General features: G+C 38.7%; 1 protein-coding gene across 4 annotated transcripts in view; it reads right to left on the bottom strand.

The window, feature by feature from the left end:
• The window catches only part of LOC122556680 (solute carrier family 23 member 1-like), a 128,795-nt gene that overhangs the window by 95,462 nt on the left and 17,064 nt on the right, over positions 1-16,269 (bottom strand). Inside the window, exon 1 of one of the 4 annotated variants that reach the window (XM_043703710.1) lies at positions 1,324-1,328. The exons of the other annotated variants lie outside the window; for them this stretch is intronic. The gene's annotated coding sequence lies outside the window, so the exon portion shown is untranslated. Of the gene's footprint in view, positions 1-1,323; positions 1,329-16,269 lie in introns of those variants that run through there. 4 annotated transcript variants of the gene reach the window in all.

Raw genomic sequence — 16,269 nt, 5'->3', positions numbered from 1 at the left:
GTTCAACAGCATTTTAGAGCACACTGACACCTCATCACCTTGCTATTTCAAAGTTTCCTAACACACAGGCACAGCTACCCATTGTGCACCCGCACAGAACATAATTCCAGGATCTTAGCTTCCTTTAGTAGTGCTTACTTGAATGGTCACATCATATTGCCTTGCTTTTTCATGCATTGCCACTTCTTTCAGAACTTACAGGCTTCATGTGGTTTAGTCCTGCTTTGTCTTTAAGCAAAACATAAAGCCAGGCTGCTATCACAGCTTCCAGCTAGAATAGACAGCTTGAAAGGAGAGGGGGGGGCACATGCCCATGAATGTGTAAGACTAATGTTTTACTCTAAATCAAGCCTTTGCAGTCCTGAATATGTCACATAATCCTGGCATATGGTGCTCTGACGGAGGCAACGAGGGGATGTGGTGAACTACGGAGAGCTAGTAAGGAGACAACAGTCCCAGAAGAAGATGATGTGGAGACAGAGCATCAGGAATATGACCTTGGCCCATGATAGCATGGTGCTGTGTTCGGATTTTGGATATTGGGTTGTGTACCATTGAGATCTCAGTTTCACCATGAGTGGTCATTGACCTCTGCCACAAGCTCGAGCATTTTTTCCCTGGACGGGGAATGGAGATGAATGTTAGCTATACATCACCAGCCTTGCCTCCTCTGTCCCATTGTGGGGTGTTTTCTCCTGCAATGAGAAAGACAAAAGGAAGGGATAGAGTGGAACAAAAATGGCTGTCAAAGCTGTTAGAGTGGATGCAAGTGGAGGAAATGTGGGGTGGTATCCTGACTGAATAAGAATGAGTACAAGAGAAAGTGAAGACTGCAGATACTGGATAGTCAGAGTCGAAAGGTATGGTGCTGGAAAAGCACAGTAGGTCAGACGGCATCCGAGGAGCAGGAGAGTTGACATTTCGGACATAAGTCCTTCATCAGGAATGTGCAAGAGAAAGGGAGCTGACAGATAAATAGTCTGGGATGGGGGGGTTGGGGGGGGAGGGGTGATTTGGAAACTGGTAAAGTCGATGTTGCTGCTACGTGGATGGAGGGTTCCACTGCATCGATCTGCTCCACCCTCCCCACTGACCTATCATTGCTGCTCCCCATCTACATCCACCTATCATCTTCCCAGCTACCTTCCCACAGCCCCAACCTCACCCCCCCTATTTATCTCTCAGCCCCCTTCCCCCTCCACATTCCTGATGAAGGGCTTATGCCCAAAACTTTGACTCTCCTGCTCCTCGGATACTGCCTGACCTGACGTGAATGAGCACAGCCATTGAGGGAAGATAGCACGACAATAGAAGATGATAAACCTGGATGACTTGTGTGTGCAGTTGCAGAGTCAGAACAAGTAAATGATATAACAGAGGGTAACCTTGCTGAATACAAAAGGTTAATGCGCCTCCTCACAATCTTGCTGTTCCTGCGGACAAATGATACCATTACTGATTTAGGTTACTACTTTGGACCAGGTTGGCATCATCTGGTGCTGTGGGCTCTTTTGTTTGGTCCAGGGGAAAGACAAAAGTTTCGCTTTCCTGTCAGCAAAGAAGAGGGGTGCCAATTTCCCTTTTAGCCATATACTTTGGGAATTGTGCAGCAACACCCTAAGGGCAGATCCTGGTGTTCATTGTGTGCAGCTGCAATTGAAGTGGGGCTCCATGGGAGGGAAAACCAAAAAGTCCTGGAACTGGCAAGCACCTCCCACTCTGACTGCAAGATTGTACAAGAGCAGAATTGTGGAGTCTGATGCATAATCAATAAGGTGAACAGCAGGGAATTGCATGATAAAGAAATGTTGCTCGGGCTCAGAAAAAAAATCCTCCCATGAAATCTGGAAATATTAAAACATTGGAAGATTCAGCCCAATGTCTCTGCTGGGTTGACAACATACGTGACATGTTGAGCTGTTGTTGCTGGATTTTGCTTTTAAATTTAAGTGAAAACTGCTCCTTCTCCCAGATCTAATGCTCGTGTACATGCTGGCACTGATGACACACTGGGCAAGATGAACATTACTACAGCATTCACAAATCCTCGTATTGGTTGCTGCACCTTTGCTGCAGCCGTTGTCTTGATAAAAGCCAGGAAATATCCTTTTGTTCTCAGAACATGACCTATTTACTTGACTTAATGCATCTTCAACTGTATCTTTTTATTTCATTTTTTCTCATTAAGCTGTTCCTTCTGCTGCTTTTTGAATGATTGCCTGTTTTCTTTCACTTTCTAATCATTACCAGCTCTCAGTGATATATTGGCCTCATCCTTCTTTTCATTCAAAACAAAACACAGGGCCCCTAGATTTGTAGAGTCACAAAACATCCACCTTGACTTTCAGGCTAAGTTCAAAGACAGCTGTAACTTTCTTGGTAGATGCTGTGTTGATCTCACTCCCACTCACTTCAAGGTACAATTCAAAAAGAAGACAAAGTCCTAAGAAAAATATTTTATTACCTTATAGGATCTGTTCAGCAACCAAATAGCTTAATGCCATATATTATTTATTCTTTTGTGGTCTGGAGATGGCAGCAGCAAAGCCATCATTTGTTACCGATCCTAATTGTCCTGGGTGCTGAGTGTCTGAGTACTAGGTAATTTCAGAGGGCAGTTAAGAGTTAACCATGTTACTTTGTATCTGGAGACAGGAAGGCTAGACAGAGGGTGGCAGACTAGTTTATAGAAAAAAAACAGGGCATTGGTAAACCAGATGGGCATTTATAACAAATTGATGACCATTTCATTATCAAATCACTGACTGATAACTTCAATTTCAATAGTTAATGGAAAATAAATTCTACCAGCTACCATTGTAAGTTTTGAACTCAAACCTCTAGAGCATTAACCTAACTCTTGATTACTAATCAAGCTAATAATTAAGATAGTGGCCCAGTGATGAAAACACTGGATTAGTGATCCAGTATCTCAGGATAATATACCAGGATATGGACTTGAATCCCACCATGGCAGGTGGTGAAATTTGGATTCAGTAACATTTGGAATTGAAAATTAAATGCAGTGACAACTGCGTAGCCAGTCAATTTTCATATAAATCCATTTAGTTCACTGATGCGTTTTAAGGAAGGAATTCTGCCTGCTTTGCCTGATTGCTGTGGATTTGAAGTTATACAATGTAATTGAATTTTAAGTGTCTTTCTCTGCCCAGTCAGGAATGGGCAATAAATGCTGTCTGAGCAAACAACATCCACAATGCATGAACATATTTTGTAAAATATAAAGCATTATCACTCATTCACCATTTCCCCAATGTAGAGTTAACTTGTGATACTTGAAAATGAATGTACTGGTCAAACTGGATCTCAACTCTGAAGTTAAATCAAGAAAAGTCAAACCAGTATGTCTCATTCTAATTTTACTGCTTTCCCCGTTCTGGGTTATCAGTCCAAGTTGCATAATGTGGTCTAAATTAATCCTTGCTTTATTCCTTCAAAATCTATTTTAAGGTTTTACTGCAAAAATTAATCAATCTCAGCTTCACATTTTTGATTGACATATCAATTGGATGCCATAATCTAAAGAGCAGCAGAAGTACAGGTCACGTGACTATAGCAAGCCAGATCATATACAATTGCATTTCTCTGAACAAAGGGGACATTTAAGAGTTACAACCTTTGAGAATGAATAACTTCCTATAAACAAACATGTTTCCACTATTGGATGGATCAGTAACCATATAACTGAACAAAACATGAGAATGTTTTCTACCAGCACGGCAATTATTTTGATCTGGATTGATCCATTTGAAGTCAAAAGGTGGTAAAAACAGATTCTACAATAAGCTTGAAAGAGTGGATTAAATATGTTACTTGAAAAGGACATAAATTACCAGATTCCAAGAAGAGATATGGACTACTCAAGGATTACAAGTCACTTCAGCAATTATTGATATTTACTAATATAAACTTGAGGAAAAAAGACAAGATGCGAGAGAATAGCCTAGAAAAAAAAGGTACAGTAGTAGGCTATTTGGCTCTTCCAGTCTGTTGTGTCTTTCAATACAATCATGGCTTTTCATCCAACTCAGTACCCTGTTCCTGCTTTCACCCATATTCTTTGATCCCTTTAGCCTGAAGAACTGTATTTATCTCCATCTTGAAAACATTCACTGCTTTAGCCTCAACAGCATTCTGTGGCAAAGAATTCTGCAGGCTCCCCACTCCCACTCTGAATGAAGAAATTTCTTCTAATCTCAGTCCTAAATGGCCAACCCTATATCCTTCAATTCTGACCCCTGACCCAGTCATCAGAAACATCCTTCCTGTCTTGGGCTAATGCCCGAAACGTCGATTCTCCTGTTCCCTAGATGCTGCCTAACCTGCTGCGCTTTTCCAGCAACACATTTCCATCTCTTCCTGTCTTTACCCTATCAAGTCTGTTGAACCTTTATAGGTTTTTATGAGATGCCCCACACTCTTCAAAACTCTAGTGAATATTCTCTCTTCATATGTCATACAAAGGAAGTAATAAATTATAAGCTAGGCCATAAAGTGAAAGGAAAGAATAGGACGAGGAAAGTGCATTAGCTATCTCACTTCTTCCTAGCTCAACATGATGGTTTTTCCATGTCACCACTGCTATATTCTGCACTGAAGAACTGATTTGTCAAACCTGAAATAGGTTATTTTTGTCTGATTCACTTCATTGAACAGATGCAGCAGCAATTGTACTTAGGGGAAAAAGCTCTCTCCAAAATTAAGGTGCAGTAGTAATTCTGGAATATTGCAATGTCAATATTGGAACAGATTTTAACAACAACATTGAGGCCAATATCACACCCACAGTTTAATGCATACCTTAAAAGAGTTCCTGCTCAGATTGCCTTGAACGTCCAGAAAATGGATGACAGAATGCCGAAGAGTTGCATCATTAAACAAAATAAAATGTCATACTGTTTTTTATACAAATGTACACTAACCCAAAGTACTGTAGCTAAGATTTGGCCACTCCAATATAATCTTCCATCTCAATTACTAAGAATTTTCCCTCTAGCACCGGAAATTGACAAAAAGGAGTCCCATTCCATAAGACTTTAATTATTGGAGTTTCAAAATTTAAAACACTTTCTTACTGTTTTTCATCCTTCAATTTCTAATCTACCTTTCCTTGTCTGCACCTCTAACTTAGCAGTTCCAAGTTTAGACTTGGTGCATGATTGGTTAAAACACTCCAAATATACAATATATTTGCTACCTGATTACACTGCAGAAAGCATCAAATTTGACTCTAACTTCAAATAAGTTTAAATACAAAAAAAGGTTGATGGGCAGTTAGTACATTTGCATTATCGTGCCGCTGATCATACAATCTTTATTTCAAAGGCAGTGACTTTAGAACAGCTCTGGATTTCCAAAGGGTTAGACATATTATTTAGGTCCCTCTTAGCCTAAGTAAGAACATCTTACATACCAATTTAAATAGTACTTGATCAACATGCAGTGAACGTCGTCTAAGACTACCTCACTTCTGGTTAGGACTACCAAATTATTTTCTTCTACAGGACCAGTCAAACTCTTTAGATGCCAACTTTTAAGAAAAGGATAATGTCAATTAAGCAACCAGATGCATCTTTTATCAAAGTGGTTTTGTTTAGGAACAATTACAATGAGCATTAGTATGTTTAAGAATAAATATCTAAAAGTTAGTTTGCAGCTGAATGCAAGTGCTTCACCCAGCATTTCACAGCTGCTGAAGAAAGCTGCAGTCATATACATCCTTGGTAGAGTTTGAATTAAAAATCAAATCATGAGATTGATACCTTTGGACTTTTGTAATCATGTCAAAGCCTACTTAGTTTAGTCATTGCATTTTTTTAAATGTTTTCATGAATTTGAATGTAGCAAGTAAGGCTGATACTTCTTGGCTATCCCTAAATGCCCTAGAATTGAATGGTATGCTAGGTCATTTCAGACAGGCAGATGTAGAATAATATTAAAGTGGTTTGGAAGGTGGGCAAGACCAGATAAGAGAGCAAATAGCCTTCCTTAAAAATGGGGACTTAGTGAACGAATTGTGTTTCCATGGCAACCATAGTACTTTTATGGTCACTGGTGACACTGCCTCCAACAGTATTTTGATTGATGCAGCAATGTTATGTTATCTTTTGCAACATAAGAAATTGGGCATAAATATTGTGGTAGTGTAGTTATAATGTCTGCTGAATTCCTATGTACAAACATTTCTGTGCCTGAGGAATACATTGCCTGGCAAATATTAAGCTATTAGATTGCAGAGGAGCGTGTTTCCAGTAGACTATCACATTGCAAGTGATCCAAAGTAAGATGAAGTGTAAGATCATTATACACTTGGCTCATATTATATGGTAGTGATACTTACAAGCATGTCTCTTAAAAGCATACTATACTTGCCACATAATCATTGTGGCTGGGGCAAGCTGTATATTCAATATTTACTAATTACTTTCTGTCATGACTGACTGGGATAAAATGCTGGAAGTCATGCCTTGCTATTCACAGAGTCACCACAAAAGTTAAAGATAATTTAAAAACAAATACGCAAAATTCTCAATTTACTCATCTTCTGTACCCAGGTAACAGAAAAAAACCAGACTAGATTTCTATACTTAAAAAAAATTACTATTTATTACAAGTAATTAGGCTCGCTACAGTTAAACAATGATGACCCTTCACATACAACTCATAATTAGGGTTCTTGTGCTGGCATGGTAGTGCTTCTACCTCTGAGTCTGGAAGCCCAGATTCAAGTTCCACCTGCTCCAGAGATGTGCAAAGACGTCACTGAACAGATTGATTGAAAAGATATAACTTGTAATTAAAAATCTAATCCCGTTAAACTCTTTCAATACCACAGGAAGCAAAACATATGAATGGGATAACACTGGGAATACAGGTCTATAGTCATTGTTCACAGGCTCCATTGTGATAGCTCTTGTGTGGGTCAGAATATTGCTTCTCAGTTGTCCTTGTGCAGATGTTCCCACTGTCTTGAAAAATCCTTACACAGGGGACTGGTTCATATAAAAAGATCTTACTTAATTTTTAGAAAGTCAGAAATTATAGCAACTAAAGGACAAATGAACCGGTTTTCTTCAGGCTTAATATGGCTTACTGCAAGGAAGAGACTGAGAGCTCCTAAGGTGGCTATGGTCCAGAGGATTCTTTGTATTTTGTTTACAGCCACATTCAGAAGACCTTTGTCATTGGTAACTGTTCACTAGTCTAAAAATTAATCCACTATGTTTTACCAACTAAAGCTCCATGCGTACACAAGTTCTTTCTGCAGTCATAACATCGTATTCTTCACTCTGTTCAATTACTCAAATGCATGGTATGGTATGGTATGATTGGCCTGTACTGCACACAAAATGAAACTTTTCACTGTACCTAGGTACATGTCACAATAATAAATCAAATCAAAATCATATCACATCAAACCCTTTGGCTCTAGTTCAGCTGCAAACTACATTTCAAGCGCTGTTTGAACAAGCTGTGTAAGTGATGTCTACTGAGTGTCAGCTCACTTGATCTTAAAACATACATAAACCTCCAGTTGTCCTTGTTTTCTTTTTAAAAACAAATAGATATTTGCTCCTTTCAGTACACAATTAAAAATACAGTTTAAAAAATTAAAAGACACAGTATTTGAACATGTAAAGACATTAGCTGCCATGGTCAGATTTAAACCCATGTCCTCAGAAAAATTAGTTGTGACTTCAGGATTACTAGTGTATTGACATTTCCATATTGGCACTACCTGCCCCTAAAAGTATTGTACAAAATAAATCTCACTGAAATGTAAAATAATTGATCAGCAAGTTTTAGTGATGAGAAATTTTGTGTTGTTACAAGGTACACATGAATAGGACAATCTGATGGGTATAAAAATGAGGGGTAATATCAAAAGGTGCACAATCATGGTTTTATATTCATTTGGAAGCTTTGACATTTAAATGAGACAGAACAGAAATGATTAGTTCAAGCTGTATTTAGTTTTACAATGGCCCTTTCACAACCAAATCTGCATAATCATTTTCTGCTTTCTTGAACTAATGCAATCTTAAATGTTATGATGAACCCTGATCATGTTGTATTGCTTAATGTGATTTAGATGGATGTTATCTTTAAGTAACGAAAAAGACATTGCTCGCTAGATCATTTTTGTGGAAGAGCTGAACATAACTGGATTATACATTGCTAATGTTACAGAACTAGATATTGAATAAACACTGTAATCTATTATTTATGATAACAGGATACCCAGAAAACCATAATAGGATTAAATAGATCACAAAAAATAACAAAAGGAAACTGTATTCAGCAAATCAATTAGAGTTTCTCAGAATGTAACTTGGAAGAATGAATAGAAGGAAAATAACAAATAATGTGATTACAATTTCTTTTAAAGAAAGCACTAAGTGGCAATAGCATTACACAAAATTAGGACTCATGGGGTTGGAGGTAATACATTAGCAAGGATTAAAGATTAGCTAAAGGATATGAAGCACAATAAGAAGGCCATTTTCAAGCTGGCAGGCAGTAACAAGTGTAGCAACATAGATTAGGACTTGCACCACTAGATTTTAGCATCTATAAATATTATTGATGAGGGAGACCAAGCATAATTTATCAAGTGTTACTGACAATACAAAGGTTGGTGAGGAAGTAATTTTGTTAGCAGGATGCAATAGGTGCAGAGAAATATAAACAGGATGGATGACGTGGCAGATGGAATATGTTATGTGAAGTGTGAATTTCTCCATTTTGAAAGGAAAACTGAAAATGTAAGCATAGCAATTTTTCAATGGTCCATTCAGAGAGATCTAGCCCACCTAAATAATCACACACGTAGACTAGTGAGGATAAATTAAATCTCCCTATAATTACTACAGGATGTTAGGAGACCACATGGAGTACAGTGTACAACTTTGATCTCTTAATGCAATGAAGGATATACTTGCCCTAAAGCCAGAATAATTGAGATTCATTAAATTGGTTCCTTGAATGTTACTCTCTGGAGGAGAGATGGATTAGACTAAGTTTACATTTCCTAGTGGTTAAAAGGATCTAATGGATGGCACAGTGGTGCAATGGTTAGTACTGCTGCCTCACAGTGTCAGGGAGCCGGGTTCGATTCCACCCTCAGGGACTGTCTTTGTGGAGTTTGCACATTATCAGTGTTGGTGCGGGTTTCCTCCAGATTCTCCCACAGTCCAAAGATGTGCAGGTTAGGGGAATTAGCCTTGGGAATAACAGGGTGACAGGGGTGATGGGTCTGGGTGGGATGCTCTTTGGAGGGCCGGTGTGAACCCAATTTGCCAAATAGTCTGCTTCCATACTGTAAGGATTCGATGAATTGAAAGATAAAATGAAGGAAACCTAGATTTCCCACATAAATAAACTGCTACAATGGCAGATAACATATCTTCAAAACAGTTAACAGTTCTGCATGTGCTACTTATGACACAGGCATCCCAACCTCACACCCATGCATGTCTTCTATAATTGCATCAATACGCCCATAATGCAAACCAACAAATGCTGCAGGGGCTGCTACGATTTGAGAATATCCTGTTACTCCTACAGGAAATGTCAGCCATACTGTTTGAAACAGTAAACCTCTCACTAATACCAAATGCATGTTATGCTGCCAATACTACCTAAAGTCATTCTGTTGTAGAGGTGAGCACTGTTAATGAAATTTCAATCAACCCATCAGATCTGGTGACTTCTATTAATGCAACTATTGACCTATTATCACACTGGGTGAAAATGAGGTCTGCAGATGCTAGAGATCAGAGTAAAAAATGTGGTGCTGGAAAAGCACAGCAGGTCAGGTAGCATCCAAGGAGCAGGAGAATTGACATTTTGGGCAAAAGCCCTCCATCAGGAAACATCCTGATGAAGCGCTTATGCCCGAAAGGTCGATTCTTCTGCTACTCGGATACTTCCTGAAATGCTGTACTTTTCCAGCACCACACTCTCAACTGTTATCACACTGGACAGTTTGGGCTGCATGACTAATTTCAAAACCCATTAGGATGCCTCTCAGTTTACAATTTAATTGACAGCTCCGAGTGGTTATAAACTCAAAGCTTGAGTGAGGTCCAACGTTTCTAAAAATAAAGCAAGGGCTTAGGGGAAAGTAAATGTAACAAATCAACTTTTAAATGCTGATTTCTTTTGGAAAAGTGAAGTCTTCAATAGACACCTAAGAAATTAACTTAATATTGACAATAGTACTGAGATCTGTCTATGGTGGATAGACAATAGACAATAGGTGCAGGAGTAGGCCATTCTGCCCTTCGAGCCTGCACCACCATTCATTATGATCATGGCTGATCATCTTCAATCAGTATCCTGATCCTGCCTTATCTCCATAACCCTTGATTCCACTATCCTTGAGAGCTCTATCTAACTCTTTCTTAAACGGATCCAGAAACTGGGCCTCCACTGCCTTCTGGGGCAGAGCATTCCACACACCCACCACTCTCTGAGTGAAGAAATTCCCCCTCATCTCTGTCCTAAATGGCCTACCCCTTATTTTTAAGCTGTGTCCTCTGGTTCGGGACTCACCCATCAACGGAAACATGTTTCCTGCCTCCAAAGTGTCCAATCCTTTAGTAATTTTATACGTCTCAATCAGATCTCCTCTCAGTCTTCTAAACTCAAGGGTATACAAGCCCAGTCGCTCCAATCTTTCAACATAAGATAGTCCCGCCATTCCAGGAATTGACCTCGTGAACCTCCCTCAATAGCCAGAATGTCTTTCCTCAAATTTGGAGACCAGAACTGCACACAATATTCCAGGTGCGGGCTCACCATACTGGGTGAGTTGACATAAACACAAAGATAGTTGGTGAGGGTCGAGGAATAAGGAGGGATGACTTTCTGCAATATTGAGATGGGGTTATAAAAGGGTCATGGTGGAGGGCATAAAGGGTATGAGCATTGAGAGGTAGAGAAATGTTTATGTTTCTTTTGTAAAACTATTCTTTGATTTTGCACCGAGACTGGTTTACCATCCGCCTGCCATCATAACCAGCAGCTTCCACATTGTTTCCAGGGTTACCACCTTGCTCACAGAGAACAAGAATCAAAGTTCCAGGACACTTAACATCAGGGAAGCTAGGAATTGTTCCAACTGAACTTGTGATTGGACAGCCAAAATTAAGGTCTCAGTAAAAAAAGAATTAAAAAGTTTATGTTTAAATGTTTCCTTATTTTGAAGTCAACCCAGAAGTGATTAAAAAGCTCATTGCATTTATTGAAACTCATCACTCTTACATACTTCATGACTCTGGAGAGTGAAGCAGGTTACCATATTGTAATTGGAGTCCGTTCACACCTTAATCCTAATATTTCCATGCTTCTGTTAGATCTTAATGGCCTCATAGATATTCACAGACCTGATAAGGATTTTTTTTAACATGCCAGAACATAATACGCAAACTAATTCCCTAAAATGTATCTTGTGCTTCATTTGATCTGTCCTATTACTTTTAAAGTGGCAGAAGATCACAGAATAAGATCACATTTGAGGCATCAACTTAGAAGGAAAATTTATTGAAAAAAGAAAAATAGATAAATCATAAGCTACAAACAGCATGACTGGTTTCATAAAATCTACAAATTACTGCATGTCTGCAGAGGCTAGCCATTAGAGTGAATAGCCTTTGCAACACAGATTGATTTGTGGCTATTTTATCAGAGTAACATTTGAAAAACAAATACAATTCAGGAACCATCCAGTACCACCATGCAAAGTGCATTCAAATTACTATTTCTTTCACTTCAGGCGAAGCAGTTTAACAACGCTGCAGATTCCTTTTTAAAATGGAGTACACTTTGTTCTGCCAAAGTTAGATTTTCCAAGTCCAAAACAAAATGTTCACTAATCAACATGTGACTTCTGGGTGAACAAAGAAGAGTTTTGGTTGGTTCAATTGATTGTATCAATCTATTTTTCACCTACCTTATTTCTCATTTATATATTGCTCTGTGTCATCCTCAGCTGATAACTCCATGCCAGTTTCTATGCTTACATCAGTGACCCAAACTGGATCTCAACACCACCTCTCTGAACTCCGTCACTATTTGCCACTCCATTAAAAAAAAATGTCAGACTGCTCAGCCAATATCCAGAACTGAACTTTCCCCAATTAAATATTCGGAAGATCAAAGCTATTGTCTTCAGTCTGTCAACAAGTCTATCTCTATGGCTGTCTCTAGGTGTCATGGGTGAAACCAGACTGCTTACAACGACAGTGTTAAATTTAATGAAGTTGTGCTTCATATCCCTGCCCTAAGACTGTCTATTTATACAGCTGTAACATTGCCCCAATTCAACTATCCCATCTTTATTTTTTAATCATTTTATGGCTTCTTGTCTTCATATCTCTAACCTGCTCCAGCAATGCTTACAACTACCAAGACTCTAATTAAATCTCTTTCAATTCCTAGTTTTAATCAATTCACATGGTTCAGTAAGCATCTGGAAACCCTTTATAAATCTCTTGTGTTCTTTAAAATCTTCCTCCTTACCCAACCTATTGCTCACCTGTCCTAATATCACTACACTATGTTGTTTGATAATATGTGAGACAACTCAAGAGATTTCAATGCATTAAAGGCCCTATTCAAATAAATTGCGGTTAATTAAAATCAGATAATAATTTTAAACATTCAAACTCATCTAATGGGCTCAGAAGTTTATGAAAGATTAATGAACATGACTTTGGTTTCTTTGCCTTGACTTTAAGAAGCAAAGTGATAATTATCCAAAATGCTCAATAGTAGTTGTTCCATGATTTGCAAGCATTCAAGTATGAAGTGACCATTAGCTTTGAAATTCGGTGTACATTTTACCTTTTTCCCCCTCAAGACAGGGAAGCAAACATCTGCTTTGTACATTCAGAGTAAGTTTGACCCAGTAGTTACACCTTGAATTCTACTTTCTAGCAGTAACACATTGACACCATTGACTCCAATGCTTAAGCATTTTAACCAAGTAATTATTTTGGTCCCAGCAACTGGAAAAAAGTACTTATAGACACCATAAACTTTCTTTCAAATCTCATTCTCCTACTCTTAACTCAAGTGCAAATGAACAATTACTGAATATATATAATTTTAGGCAATTATTCCAATTACTCTCTCTCTCTTCTAAATTAAATAATAATGATCAATTTATGTCTTTGAAAACATTAATTTTACAAGACACTGTGTAAAGCTATGGTTGTCAAAATCATCCATCAACTGTGTAAATTTTCCCCATGGAACAAAAAAGAAAATAATCAGTTCTCCAACATCAATTAATTAGTCATTTGGGAAATGGTACCTTCACAATAAGCAGTTCTAATTCAAACTTGTTCTTCCCTTATCATTTTAATGGCCACAATTTTGTGGCAGTCATGACAGTGAGATTCTCAATGTTTACTGTCATTACTTCTTCGAATCTGACAGAAACACCTGGAGTCCACACATGCACAATTGAATGCAGAAAGCCAACATTTCCTCTGTGTGCTTCTGCTCCTTTCTATAGGTTTTAAGAACAAGAAAGGCCCAGGCTATGAGAAAGATTTTTTTTTAAGTGTCGTGGAGACAGACAATGTTTGTTACATTCCTGTGGCAATGTCTTAACCAATCAAAGTCACCAGCCTGCAGTAAGACCTAAGATTAATAGTTACATGTTCTTAGTGAGGGCCCATGCCCATGACAGCTCAACCAATCATCTTTCTCTTCTCATTTTGTATAATTTCCATCCCTCAGGTCTTTGTGTTCTAGTTCTGATAAGTGCAAGATGAAAAGCTTTGATTGCTTGGTGACATTTGGTAATGTTTAAGTTCTATAGTGCTAAGCAATTGTTTATGAACAATTTACTGGTGGTAGTTAATTGCAGAAAGGAAAACCATGGGTGATTTGGTGATGGGAAAGAAAATCAGTCATGTACAGGAGTATATCTGGATTTTAAAAAGTACATTTTGGTGGGGGAGTGGGGGGAAATGGTTCTTGTGGCATAATGGTAATGTCCCTACCCCTGAGCCACGAAACATAGGTTCAAATTCCACCTGTTCCTGAGGAGCATAATAACATCTCTCAACTGGCTGATTGAAAATACCTGACAAGTGAAGTTCCTTCTTAACCTCATATCAAATGTGAGGTTTGCACTTGAGGTTAAAGGCCGTTTATGTCTCTTATTAGACAGTATAAAGCCACAAAACTGATTGCTATACCCTTTTGGAGTGGGTATTTTTAGTTTGTTATACTATCATTTAATAGACACTGTGATGCAGCAGGAATATTTTGCATCACTGCATAGAGGGCAGCTTTTATCATTTAGGAACTAACCTAACAGCTATGTCTTTGTGCCAATTATTATCATGAAAAGATTGTATTTCAATTAGATTTTTCAAGAGTTTCCTGTGGAGTGAATAATGGATTGTATAATTCTGTGCCCATGGCTGCAAATGAACTAAATATTCTGTTGTGATCCCAAGTTTGAAAACATTGAGCAAACCAGATACTTGTTAGTTTATCAAACTAAATTCAGTCATGATTTAAAAAGCACAAAGCGAAAAGGTCAGAAAATGAGCAGCAAAATTCCAGGATTATGTATAAATTCCAAAATAATCATTTCTATAGAAACTTGAACAAATGAGCACAAACAATAATGACTGAATAAGAACACTGAACAATTAACACAATGATTCTAAAGAGTATAAGCTTCTACTTTCAGACACAATCTCACAGACTTAATCCAGTTTTTTTTTATTGTTGTACCTTTCAGTTAGACAGTCTTTTAAAAATATTTATCCTCTGAAGATGTTTCCTTTCTAATCTGTATCTAGACCATAGGTTACAGCTTGGGCTGTTTGTACATCCTACTAATACATCTTTATGCTCCAAGTATGGCATGGTTGATAATCACAAGCCATAAGACATGTTAACACTTCCTTAACACTGATTCTATAGCTTCACTTCTCTCTTTACAGAGCTATGTGGCCCTACATACTTCTCTAGATCACCCACTTCCTGAACAGATAGAACTGCAATCTTCAGTTAGACACAGTAAATTTGATGTTTGCACTCTCCAAGTGTGAAGAGTAAACATGTTTAAAAGCCCAAACCTACCTGTTCTTTTTGTTTAAATCGTTGTTCTTTTGCCAACAATTAGCTTTATAAAACTATGAAACATAGGAACAGACATAGGCCATTTGGACAATTGAATCTGTTATACTATTTAATGAGAGGGAAAGTGAGGACTGCAGATGCTGGAGATCAGGGTCGAAGAGTGTGATGCTGGAAAAGGACAGCCGTTCAGACAACATCCGAGTAGCAGGAGAGTCGACGTTTCGGGCATAACTCCTTCATCAAGAATGAAGTTTATAGGTGGAGGGGGCTGAGAGATAAGTGGGAGGGGAGTGGGACTGGGGAAGGTAGCTGGGAATGGGTAGATGAAGGTGGGGGTGAAAGTGATAGGTTGGAGAGGAGGGTGGAGTGGATAGGTAGGAAGGAAGATGGACAGGTAGGACCGTTCAAGAGGGCGATGTCAAATTGGAAGGTTGAGACTGGGATAAGGTGGGGGGAGAGGAAATATGGAAACTGGTGAAATCCACATTGGTCCCATGTGGTTGGAGGGGCCCAAGGCGGAAGATGAAGCAAATTGATACGGACCTTCCAACTACACAGGATCAATGTAGATTTCACCAGTTTCCCCATTTCCCCTCCCTCCACCATATCCCAGTCCCAACATTCCAACTTGACACCGCCCTCTTGAACGGTCCTACCTGTTCATCTTCCTTCCAACTTACCTGCTGCACCCTCCTCTCCAATCCATCACTTTCACACCCATCTTCATCTACCTATCGCATTCCCAGCTGCCTTTGCCCCAGCCCCACTCCACTCCCATTTATCTCGCAGCCCCCTTGGCCACAAGCCACATTCCCAATGAAGGGCTTATGCCTGAAACATCGATTCTCCTGCTCTTCGAATGCTGCCTGACTGGCTGTGCTTTTCCTGCACCACACACTTTGACAAAATTCAATGAGATCATGGTTGGTACATAGGAACCTTGGGCATTCTTGTTTTTAAAAGTCTTGCAGCCTGGTCAAAAATTCAGGAGTTGTTTGTAATGCACACATAAGTCTGTTATCTGGGTCAAATATGTAATCGTGATTTTTAAACACACAGGGGTGATTTTAGAAAACCTGAAATAAAGATTACTCTAATTTACTTTAAACTAAAAATATAACTTTACAGTGATTT

Source organism: Chiloscyllium plagiosum, chromosome 14 (genome assembly GCF_004010195.1).
Source record: "Chiloscyllium plagiosum isolate BGI_BamShark_2017 chromosome 14, ASM401019v2, whole genome shotgun sequence".
NCBI lineage: Eukaryota > Metazoa > Chordata > Chondrichthyes > Orectolobiformes > Hemiscylliidae > Chiloscyllium > Chiloscyllium plagiosum.
Note: the sequence above shows the minus strand (reverse complement) of the source record. Positions and strands in the feature narration are given on the sequence as shown.